Genomic DNA, 12779 nt, shown 5'->3' on the forward strand with positions numbered 1-12779 from the left:
ATAGTCTTGACAAGGTGCAAGCATGACATGCAATATAGGCATCAAATTCCAAGCAGTCCAGATGAGCTGAGAAAACTTTTATCTTCTTTACCTAAGATACAGACAGACATGCTTATGAATAGGTCACAGGTTCATCTACATATGACAGCAAAAATGATTATTTTCTATGACTTCTAGTGGTCATTACAAATAAGGATAAGTTTGATGCATCTGAGATGGTGTATACGGCTACAATTTCAGACTCAGTAAGTTCTGTCTCTAAAAGCCAGACAATTAGGAACAATTAACTACTCAACCAATGGAGAAGAATGTATGGGAGGGTAGAAGTGAATAGGTGATACTGGATTATCTATTTTGTGTATATATGTGTGTGTGTGTGTGTGTGTGTGTGTGTGTGTGTGTGTGTGTGTGTGTGTGTGTGTGTGTGTGTGTGTGTGTGCACGTGTGTGTGTGGATAAATGAAATGTATGGGTTAGAAATATGTGCTTTGCTCTGACAAGCCTCATCCCCTCAGTAACTTTCAAACACCAGGTGCAGGAATTTACATCTCAGTTGGGGGACATAGCCCTCACATCTGAGAGTGCTCATGTTAGCTGTTGGGGAGGATCTAGTGTCAGAAAATGGGAGAAAATCCTCATTGCTGCCTTAATGATGGATTTCTTGTGCTTGGCTCTTAGCCCAGTTGGAGAATGAATGATCAAATAATGGAGGAATGCTGGTCAGCAGCAATAGAGACAGAAAATCAAAATAAAAATATGTCAAGGGTGAACAAAATCGTTAGATGATGCTGAAGGAGAAAGGCTGTTGCCTCCACTGCAGGATGAGGCAAACTAAACTTATTTCTAAATATAATTACATTTTTGACTTGTATTCACATTAATCTCTAGAAATGCAAAAACTCTTAACACTGCAAAGCTTAGAAGAATGATAGCCTATCAATGCATAGATCTGTACATTTCAAAGCTGAATATAAAGAAGAAATCTAATGTACAGTTATAGTTTGTTAAAAATTGGCCTTGCCGTGTGAATTTTTAAATTATGGAAGTAAAACAAATGAAACCATATGTTCAGATCATTTAACAGCTGATGAAGTTTTATTAAACAATTTAACAGAAGTAAAGGCACTACACTGAGGCTAAACCTCCAAACATATTTTATCAGTGAATTCAGTAAACCAGAGTGCTCCATTTATCTCTTTAAAACCAGTCACAATTTTTAAGAAACACATTTTTTCAGCAACATTTTGTAATTTTCAGAAGCAAAGCTAAATAGAGATTAAGAAGGAAAAATACTGAGATAGAAACTTATAGCATTTCTATCCAAACATCTTCTCTTCTGCACATCATAGGATAGAAAAGTTGGAATCATTAGTAAAAAGAACTTAACAACAAACATTCATCGTTAAGATGTCCTTCGGCAAGGTACAAGAGTTTACACATTTTTTTCTTCAAAAACCTTAACAAGAAAGCATCTCATCCTGGCCTGTATTAATCGCAGTTACTTGCAAGATCACATCTATCACTCAATATTCAGTATGGCAAGCTGGGTCTATATTAGATAATCGAACGTTTTAAAGTTTGTCATATGGTCAATGCCATATGATCGAATTTTCAAAAGTTCAAATATCTAATAAACAAAATAAAATACACAAAACACCTACCTGAACACTCTAGGCAGGGGAGCAAGCCACCCTACACCCCCCACACCTCCCACTCTTTAAATATACCAACTCCAAGATTGCACTACAGTGCAGAAAAGCAAAATCTTCCCTTTCCGTGCTGTATGGAGATCTCTGTTACAATGTTCGAACATTCAAAAATCCGATCATATGGAGTCGACCATATGACACTCGAAATTTTGAATGTTTGAACATTCGATATAGACCCTAGCAAACTGACTATAGGTGAGGATATCTATAATAAGTTGAAGAGATGAGACTGAGAATCTCCAGGAAGAAACTTAAGATTCCATAAAGCCCAGCCACTTGTTTTAAAAGAAATATATTCTATTTTAAGCAAGTGTTTGAAAATAATGTATTCAAACCAAACAAAAACTAATATTTGGACATTTTTATTATAAGCAACATTGTTTGGCATCAATATACAAATGTAATAAGTCTCATTTTGTTTTTATTACATTCTTATTGGAACCAGAATGAAAAAACGGATTAATCTGATTTTCTTGAACAAAATATATATATATAAAACATCACCATCTGTGTCACCCAAAAATCGTGCAGCTAAGTGAGTTGATTTTACCTGTGACAGGATTTTGAGAATATGGAGTTGGCATTATTCAGAAACATGCACTTTTGATAAGTGCTTTTAAGAAATCATAATATTTCTGTATGCATATATGCAAATATTTCCAAATAAGGAACACTGTTGATCAGTTTTAAAAATTATCCCCCACAATTAGACAAATATATCACTGAAAAAAGCAAAATGTTTAATGCTGAATTTAAAAACAAAACCAATAGAGCATCAATTTTGCTTTATCACTCTTGCAAGCATAAAAACAGTAATTCTAATTAAATTCAGCTGTGGAGTTGTACTAGTATTAAGATAATAATACTATATAGATTCCAAATCCAAGGCTAATGTAGCATGTATTATCAAACTGGAAAGAAGGTTATCATTAAATAAACTAACATAAGCTTGAGATCTTCCCTTTTTATTACAATGTTTATACTATTTTTCTAAGGGATAGAACAACATGAACTCATTAAGATGAGTTTTGAAATCATTTTTGAACATCAATAATTAAAAAAAAAGATTAACAAATAAACATAATGAAATTTAGTAGAAACAGTAGAAGTTTTAAACAAAAAGAAGAGATCTGGCGATAATTCCATGATCTTGAATAAATGCTGAACCAAAAGAGGGAAAATGTTAGGAAGAGGAGTGAAGTCACTAGGCTAACACTGAAATAATGTAAAATAGAACATATTTATTTATTATTATTTATTTTATTTATTTTTATTTGTTAACCAGGTAGTGTCTGACTGGGCCAGTAGACCGTTTTCAGTGGAGACCCGGGGAGAAAAGCTCCAAGGAAGATTACAATAGTTTTTACATTTGACATATAACTATTACAATGATTACAGTGCATAAAGTAATACAAATAGAAATACAATTGCAAAGTTCATAACATGGTGTCTAAACAGCAAATAATAGTGGCAGTCGCATCAAATAATAAATAAACAATATAAGCAATATCACACAATATTAAACAGTAAAAGTAGTTGTATCAAACATTTTAATGAGAAACAAAAAAATGCATATATGTTTTTTTTTTGAGAACATAACACAATTTGGGAGTAAGGATGCTTAAATATCCAGGAGATATTGAGAAAGGGTGGTGTAAAGAAAGGAGTTTGACATTTATGGGTTAAAGTATTTAGCCTGGGTGAGAACTGGAGCAAAGGCTATGTTTGGAGAAATATTCCTTTAGGGTGCGTTTAAATGGAATTTGAAGAACTGATTTTGCTTTTTGGTCTGAGATATTATTCAAATGTATTACAAGACTACTTCTCTACAAAAATGAGACAATTACACATTAATATTTAGTGGAAAAGCAATAGACAGAATTATTGAAAACATAATATTAAAATTAAAAGAATCTTGATGAGTGGATGGGAGATAGTAGGTTTACCCCGGGTATCACTTCTGTGTCACTGTTAGACAGAGGCACAGTATACTAACCTCGAAAAAGGGCATAGCAAAATTCATTTAAAATGGGTGGTGAAAGCCAAACACACTCTGGCTAGGCTTATAAATGCCCTAGGGCAGATACCCTAGTATGAACCTATGAACCTATGAACCTATTACTGTTAATACCATCAATACAGTGATCTTGAATTCATTCCAGTTATCTACATCAAATCCATTTTAAGGATATTTCAAATCTCAGCTACTCTCTCATCTTCATTCCAAATGGGAATGCCCTTGCCACGCTCCAACTTAACCCCCCATTCCACATTGCGCTGACTCATTCAACTACCTCTACTATTACTTCATCTCACCCAAAACAATCCCTCCCCTACCAAAAAAAATACAATTTTCTCTAATATCTATTGTACTATACTCTCCAATCTCAAATATACTATTACCCTCCCCATGCATAATATTTTCCTAACCTACAAATGGCTAGTAGCTATATATTTTGAAATGTTAAACCTACAACTGAGTTTATAACAAAAATATTTAATTTATGTAAATGTTGAAATTTCTGTATTGAATTATGTCTTTTCATTTTTGTAACATTGTGACAAGCCAATTGCAAATATCATGGAGCTTATTTGTAAATGTTTAATTAGCTGTATGAACTTTTGTAACATGTGAAATATAACTTACAATTATTGTGGAGCTTTTCTCCTTGGGCCTTCACTGAAAACAGGTTCTTCTTGGCCCAGTGGACTTCTTCAGTCATCAAACTTAAATAAATAAATAAATATATAAAATATTTAAATTAGTCTAGTTTTCTTCTGATATTTTATTTGATAAATGTATGAAATAAATGCACAGCAGAAAGTTTACTTTTTGTTGCAGTGTATGCCCAATTTCTAATTTAAGGCACTAGAGAATATACAGTTAAAGTTTAATAATTCATACAAATCAACTGAAAGGCCTAAAGTCGCATGGTCAATCTTGGTGGTAGACAAGGTTTGCGGAGAGGTGGTTAGCTATAGCCTAGTTTGATAGTACAGAGGTTAAGGCGTAGGATTACCAGCTCACAGACCTGGGTTCAAAACAGGTTGGGGCACAACTGGGTGACAGCAGCAGTATCTGCATAGAAAAATAGGCCTGTAAGTTTACTTCTGTAATATGCAATGAAAACCATATGGAGCCTACCTATAGAGTTGCCATGAGTTGATTTTGAATTAAGGGCAGCTTGCTCTCCTTTAATATGTGGTAAATGAAGCTGAGCAACAACTAGCTGGAGACTTGGAATTTTAACTCTAGTTTCCACACATAAATATTAGTGCAACAATTGTTTGCTGTAAGTTACTGCTTAGTGGTTATTTTGAGAGCAAGTAGAATGAGTGAAATGGTATCCATGGTGGGGAGTGCTGTAAGTGCTAGTATATGAGAATTAGTTCTAAAAGTGTTGTTATTTTAACTTTTGTTTTGAATGTATTTTATTTCGTTTTTTGTTTGTTTATTTTTTACAAATATGTCATTGAGATTTTCTATGTGTCATGAAAATTTGGGAATCAACACGTCTTGTAGGAAGAATGAAGTATAGACTGAGGTAGAAGAAAATAGATTTTATTTTTCATATATAAGTAGTATGTAGAGTTTAACATTGTACTATATTTTTGAAGAATGTAAAAGTATCCATGGTGGAAACATCTTGCGTACCTGAGGAATCATTGAATAATTATTAAAACATTTAGCAGCAAATTTTACACAGTGGAAATTAGTAACAAACTCCTGAACATTTTAGTATAGCTATTACATAAGAAACGTAAATTCATGTTCAAAGCACTTTTGTGTCACAGCTGTAAAAAAATTAATATCTCTTTCCAAGCCAAGGTTAGATATTAGACCAGAAAGTGAACATTCATGGCTGTCGATTAGTTTAGAATGATAGAGTGATGTGAATACAACAATAATGTCAAATGAGTGAAATTTAATTCATTGATAAATATGAAGGAACAAATACTAGAGGTATGATGTTGAGAAAGAAAATTGTTAGACTGAATATTCACTCAATAATGATAATAGGAAAAGAAATAGAATTAATCACAGTCTTGTATGAAGGAGTGGTAAAGTTTACAATGAGCATACAATTGACAGTAAAAAAGGAACAGAGTCCAGTGGTGGTTTCATAAAAATATGCATAAAAAAAATAAGGAAATACAAAATGGCATTAAAAAAGATAATTCTCAGATTTATTTGCAGGCAGTCTTAACTTAAATAACAGCACAGAATACTTGTTATTCTTCTTCTTCTTCTTCTTCTTCTTCTTCTTATTATTATTATTATTATTATTATTAAGGTAAAGAAAGCTACGAAGTGTAAATGCAAGAAAGAGATGTAAAATTCTAGATGGAACCATACAGGCAAATAGAAAAACTGATGATGAAATATCAAACATTTGTCCTTCGAGGAGTGGAGAAAAGGGGAAACTAATATTTGCATTATTACTGTGTTCAGTTTATAAACCTCAGAGAACTACAGCTGGAATGATTGAAGTGTCATAATGCTAAATACAAAACACTGGCAAAAACATTTTAATACATATAAATTACTAAAAGCCCTAATCACCAAACCTACAAAAAAATCACAAAAAGGAAAACAATGTCCATTTGTGATTTTTAAACCAAATCCTACCATATCACTAAGTTCTAATTTGTATGAATAGTGATAGTGTTACAGAAAGGGGTTTTCAAAGGTAAGGTGTAGGATTAGAGTTTAGGGCAAGGTTACGGTTAGCACACATTACAAAAGTACTAACACCAATCCTAACAAATCCTAACTCTAATCTAGTCCCACAAATATATGCAAATGTACTTCAATCCTCTAATACAAACTCACTTAGTTGTTTTAGCAACACAAGCATGCACAATACAAATGTATGTTTAAAGGAAGATGTGGCAAAATGTCTCTGCATTACAATTTATCAATAAATGCATATTTAATAAAGTGAAGGAAACCCAATCAGTGATTATATATAAGACAGTAATTATTTGGATATGATATTTGGAAAGACTATTTAGAGACTTTTGGAATACTTAGCAGTTATACAGGAGGAGCCTGTAATTGTAATCCTTGCAAACAAGCTTCTGATATTGCAAGTGACAAGAAAAACCCTGAACAAAGATCCAGAAGGTGATCGGTTAAACGTATTACAATACTTATCCCATGTCAGTGTCACATATTCTTGGTGGTACAATCTCATGTTTTCCTCATATTAATTAGCAAGCATGCCTATATGGTACCTGTGAAGATTTTCATGGGTGTGAAGATTTGACATTAATTCCTGTATGTGTAGAAGCTGAAACATATGAAACTCCAACTGCATGAATTCATTTTTTTTCAGAAACTGGAATGTTTCTAAAGTATTAATTTGAATGATATATTAAATCTACTAAATACTTTGCTTATACCTAAAGTAAAAACACTGTGTTGGTCAGTTTCCTGTGGATTATGATGCAAGATCAAATAGAGAATGATAATGTTATTTTGTTGGACATGACATCATCAACCCTGAATAAAAGGGCCTCTATCAAATCACTGAATGCTTAAAAAAGCGAACAGTGATTGATCGACCCTATGTAAGCAAAAGCTTACAATGTGAAAGTGTCAGAACAGAGATTTTTTTACAAGGGAAAAAAAATCGCTTTTCCAACAAAAAAAAAAAAAAAATCAATTTCAAACATTACATTAAGTGGGGGGCTTCACCCCCCACATACTGCCCCTACTTAAATATACCAACTCTGAGACTGCACTACAGTACCAAAAACGGCAAAGTACTGAAGCGACCAAGCAAATTATTTCCCAAGGAAAGAATTTGCTTAACAGCTGCTTCGATGTTTTGTGTTTTCAGCTTTTTAAGTTCAACCAAGACACATTCGAAAGAATGCGTCTTCGCTCTTCTAATATAGACCCAAAAAAAAACCTACGGCAAGATCAGTTACGCAACTCTTTCAAATAAAATGAAATTATCATTGAAAACAATTTTAATATTGTGACAGTATAAGTTAATGCTTTACTAATAAAGAGTCCAAATTCAGTTTGAGAATAAAATTGCTTAGATTGATTCATGTAATTGTAAATATAATTATTCTTAGTGTAATTATATAATTTAGACACTATTTGAGAGATTTGTTTGAATTTTGTTAATGAAGACTGACCCAGCCTCATTCATTTCATCAAGTCGGAGGGATGGAATTGCTTTCATAACCTCCTTCAGTTAAAAAAAAAAAGTAAATCTACATTTTTATCTGAATACAACCTGTTCTTGAATTGAGTTTGGAATGTAATTAACTCATTATTTATTATTTATTTATTGACATTTGTTAACCGGGTTTATCCAACTGGGCTTGTGGCCCATTTTCATTGGAGACCCAAGGAGAAAAGCTCCTGTAATACATTTTAAAACAAGTACAATTTTAAACAATATTGATATAATAGCAGTTATAGCAAAATGATTCACATATGTTGGGATACATGCATAAATTTAAAGTTGCATTAAAAAGAAGCTAAGTAACAATTTTACATTGATATAGTTCCATAGGTCAACAATGAACATTTTTTGTTTGTATAAAATTGTACAAATGCATAGAAGACACATTGGAGAGAGAGGTGTAATGAGGTACTAAGTATGGTCCTTTTGAGGGTACATAAAGGGAAGGAAGACTAGGTAGGATCATGGCAAGGGCAGGTTCTTGAATTGAGAAAATAAGCTTTTAGTTCATTTTTAAAGTGTGAGGTATGGGAGATTGAACGTAAATCAATGGGAAGTTTGCTCCAAGCATGGGCAAGGGAGTGTTTGTACAGTAGTTTGCCTACTGACAATTTCAAGAATAACAGATTTGCTAAAAGCTTTGAAGGGATTGATACCTATGTTCTGCTTTCCACTTCCATTTTAGAGTTGAATACCAGTAAGGTTCAATCATGCAGATATCTTAAATTTGCATCAATATGTGATGACAATTTTTATGAAAGTAAATTCATTTGTAGTTCACTATCTAATGTATAAATGTTCTCCTCCATTAAATTGATTTGATAAGTTTTTTTGCATTTTATGAATACAGTCTTACTAATTAATAGGTCTCAAAGGCTAGATTTAAAATCAGACCACCTAATAGCATATGGACACAGTCAGTCCTGCTGAGTCTGAAAAGTTGGTAATAAATGGTCTATGTGTTCAGATATGCCCTGATGTCATGTAACAGGTTACAAACAAATTTCCACTTTAACCAACAGTAAGCATTGGTCTGATGACTTATAGATAAATCAAAAGAGTGATTATTATGGAGACATCTTTGTTCTATGTCATGCAAAAAAATGAAGTAAATAATCTTGTTTAAAAAATTAAATTTTAACAACTTCAGTGAGGAACTGATAAAAAAGTTATAATCATGACATTGAAATTACAATTCATGATAGTAACCTGAGAGGTCATACACCTGTACTGTATCATAAATCTCTGTCGTGATACACAGAGATAATGACTTGTTTATCTAAAGATGAGCCTAGAGTTGAATCCAAGTTTCCAGTCAGTATAGTTACATAAAAAGTATCTGTAGTAGCAGAAGGAAAATTCCACTTTGTTTTGACATAATGCTTACACAGAGGCCAACAACAAAGGCTCTGAAAGAAAGAATCATCTTCATATCAGCATTCTTCAATGGTAAATCCTCACTTGTGGGTCAATTTCAATCTGAATTATTTGTATACATAGGTCACTTTTGACAAGGATAACTATCACATTGCAGCTGGTTGAATTCCCAGAATCAAATATAAGAGGGACCAAGATCTTTTTTTTTATTTTCATCAAAGTGAAACATGGACAAATAGGTTTCTTGAGCTATAAAATAATCCCAAGAATATGTTTGTTTACAATGTGACCTGGATTCCATGTAAATTTCTGTATGGAAATTTTACCTCTGTCATCAAACTTTCAACAAAGAGTCAAAATTCATGCTTATCTGACACCCCATAATTTTGATTCCTTTGAGTAAACATGATTTGGTGGGACAGATAAACTCACTAATCAGTTAAACAGTATTTCCTTCATGCAACTATCCCTATATGTAACAGGCATGCACAGGGCAATGCTAATGATGTACTTAAGACAGTCCATACCCAGGACCCAGTCTTGGTCTCAAATCTGGTTACATGAACAGTCAAAAACTCACATCTAAACTTATACTTAACAGACAGCAAGCTATAGTATTTACATTTCTATAATCACAGCCTGCAAAATTAATCAGTCAGATTTACATGTAAAGTGCTGTCCTGCCCTGCTTACAGCCATAAACTAGGTATACATTTAAAGTTGCATAACTTGAAGTATATAAAAAAATGCGATTCCCATTAAGTGGCATAGTTGATTACTATTCAAGTAAAATGTATTTTCTTTATTTATTTTATTTCTGGTAAGTAGACTGGTCAACAGAATCATTTCAGCCATGACCTGGGCAACATAAAGCAAGACACAAATAGAAACTTAACACATAGAATAAGCAATACACAGAGCTGTATATTCTACTGTGACAAAATAGAGACAATACAGTCAAATGCTGTTTACAGTAATAAATGTGATATTATTTACAGTATGAACAATTAATTGTAAGAAGTATGACTTTATATAAAATATGTGACTGCAACATGAGCTGCAAGGACTGGCCATTGTCATAAAAGCAAGAGCATTTGATGTACTTAATTCTTATTATAGTTTATATCTAAGTAATTGATATGTCTCTTGCTGCCTCACTTCTGCAGGTAGGTAATTATATTATATTATATTATATTATATTATATTATATTATATTATATTATATTTTGCTGAGCCATTGAGATGAATAGCTATAAGCACAAGAAGTAAGCTCTAAAGGTAAACTCTGCCCCAAGTATCTCAGTGAAGAACCTTAACAGAATCAAAACACAATCACACTAGCCCTAAATTTCATGCTGCCACACTATATAAAGCAGTGACTAAGGTGAATTTAGAAATAAGCAACTAGTGATAAATCAGCTAACAGTAACCATGAATGTAGGGCTTCTCAGGAAGAACATTAAAAGTGTTCAAACTTCTCCTGATAACAAGAACCAAGTCATCAAAACATGTTTGGCATAATAAACAGTTCAAAAGTCTAGGCTAAAAGGGTGAAGTGAGATCACCCAATATAAGATGAGGTGACACGGATATACATTAGAAACCAGCAGTTAGACACCCACAGACAATGAGGTACTAAGTATGGTCCTTTTGAGGGTACATAAAGGGAAGGAAGACTAGGTAGGATCATGGCAAGGGCAGGTTCTTGAATTGAGAAAATAAGCTTTCAGTTCATTTTTAAAGTGTGAGGTATGGGAGATTGAACGTAAATCAATGGGAAGTTTGCTCCAAGCATGGGCAAGGGAGTGTTTGTACAGTAGTTTGCCTACTGACCTTTTTGTGTGGTAGATATCAAGTAATTGTTGGTTAGAAGTACGGAGGGTCTGGGATAGGATGTAAATGGAGACTAAGGAAGATAGAGATGGACAAAAGCATGGGTTATAAAGAATAGAGTGTAGCATATGAAATTGATAAGATAGCAGAAACTGGGGAAGTTCAAGCCATTGAAAAGAGTTTAAAGAAATGCACTGGTGTGAGTTGTATGGGGAGTTAGTAATGAATCTGGCTATTTTATGGTAAGTCTGTTGCAGTTTGTTTAGAGCGGAGGCCTGGATATTGGTAAGAACTGGGGCGGCGTAGAAGAGGGAGGGGAGGAGGAGTGCCTGGCCGAGGGTAAGTCTAGATTCAGGGGTTAGGAATTTTTTTGTTCCGATATAGCAGACCTAGTTTCTGGTTTGTTTTTTTTTATACATTGGAGTATGTGTAGGTTGAACTTGAGTTCATCATCGATAATGACCCTAGGAGTTTTGTGTGGGTGTCAGGTTGGATATTTGTATTGTTAAAAGATGTAATAAAAAAGAAGGTTTTGTGATGAGAAAGAGAATGGGGAAGGAAAGGTAGGAGTTTGGTCTTTTTGGGATTTAGGATCAATAGGTTGTGAGAGAGCCATTGTTCAGTGGATAGTAGGGCTTGTTGGGTCAGGAAGTGTAGTTCAGGAATGTTATTTGAGATGGATATAAGTGTGGAGTCGTCGGCATACTGAATAAGGGATGATTCTTTGCATGAGGTGTAAAGATCATAGGTGAAGATGTTAAACAAAAGGGGTTTCAAGATGGAGCCTTGGGGAACACCAGTGGAGATGGGAAGGAAAGGTGAGGAGGATGAGAGCCATTTGACAGATTGTTCCCTGCCAGATAGGTAACTATTAAACCAGGCAAGTGTGGAGGGGGATAGGTGGAGATTTGTGAGTTTGGATAGTAGTACAGGATGAGAGACAGTATCGAAGGCTTTGGAGAGATCTAGGAAGAGACAGGAAATGAGTTTATTGTTGTCTAGGGCCTCTGCAATGATATGAGTGAAGGAGAGGAGGGCAGTGGTTGTGCTGTGGTGAGGACAAAATCCATGTTGGGTAGGGGTGAGTTAGTGGTGTGTGAGGAGGTGATTGAGAAGCTGTGAGTGAATACATTTTTCTAATATCTTGAGGAGGGGGGACAGAATGGCAGTGGGTCGGTAGTTTGATGGGTCAGTGGAGTTTCCAGCTTTATGAAGAGGAATAGTAAAGAAAGATTTCCAAAGGGTGGGAACAGTTGATTCCAGAATAAATTGATTAATTAGTAACTTAAAAAGGAAAACTTTGCATTATGTTTGGAATTAACATTAGGCCTTGTTAAAGAATATATTTATTTACTGGTGCAATAAGAAGACAATAGATGTCACCCTACTGAGTGTAAACTATTATCTAACAAAGAATACTATTTGAGACAATTTCAAGAATAACAGATTTGCTAAAAGCTTTGAAGGGATTGATACCTATGTTCTGCTTTCCACTTCCATTTTAGAGTTGAATACCAGTAAGGTTCAATCATGCAGATATCTTAAATTTGCATCAATATGTGATGACAATTTTTATGAAAGTAAATTCATTTGTAGTTCACTATCCAATGTATAAATGTTCTCCTCCATTAAATTGATTTGATAAGTTTTGTTGC

This window comes from Protopterus annectens, chromosome 11.part0 (genome assembly GCF_019279795.1).
Source record: "Protopterus annectens isolate FY-2018-M chromosome 11.part0, PAN1.0, whole genome shotgun sequence".
NCBI classification, from domain to species: Eukaryota; Metazoa; Chordata; order Ceratodontiformes; family Protopteridae; genus Protopterus; species Protopterus annectens.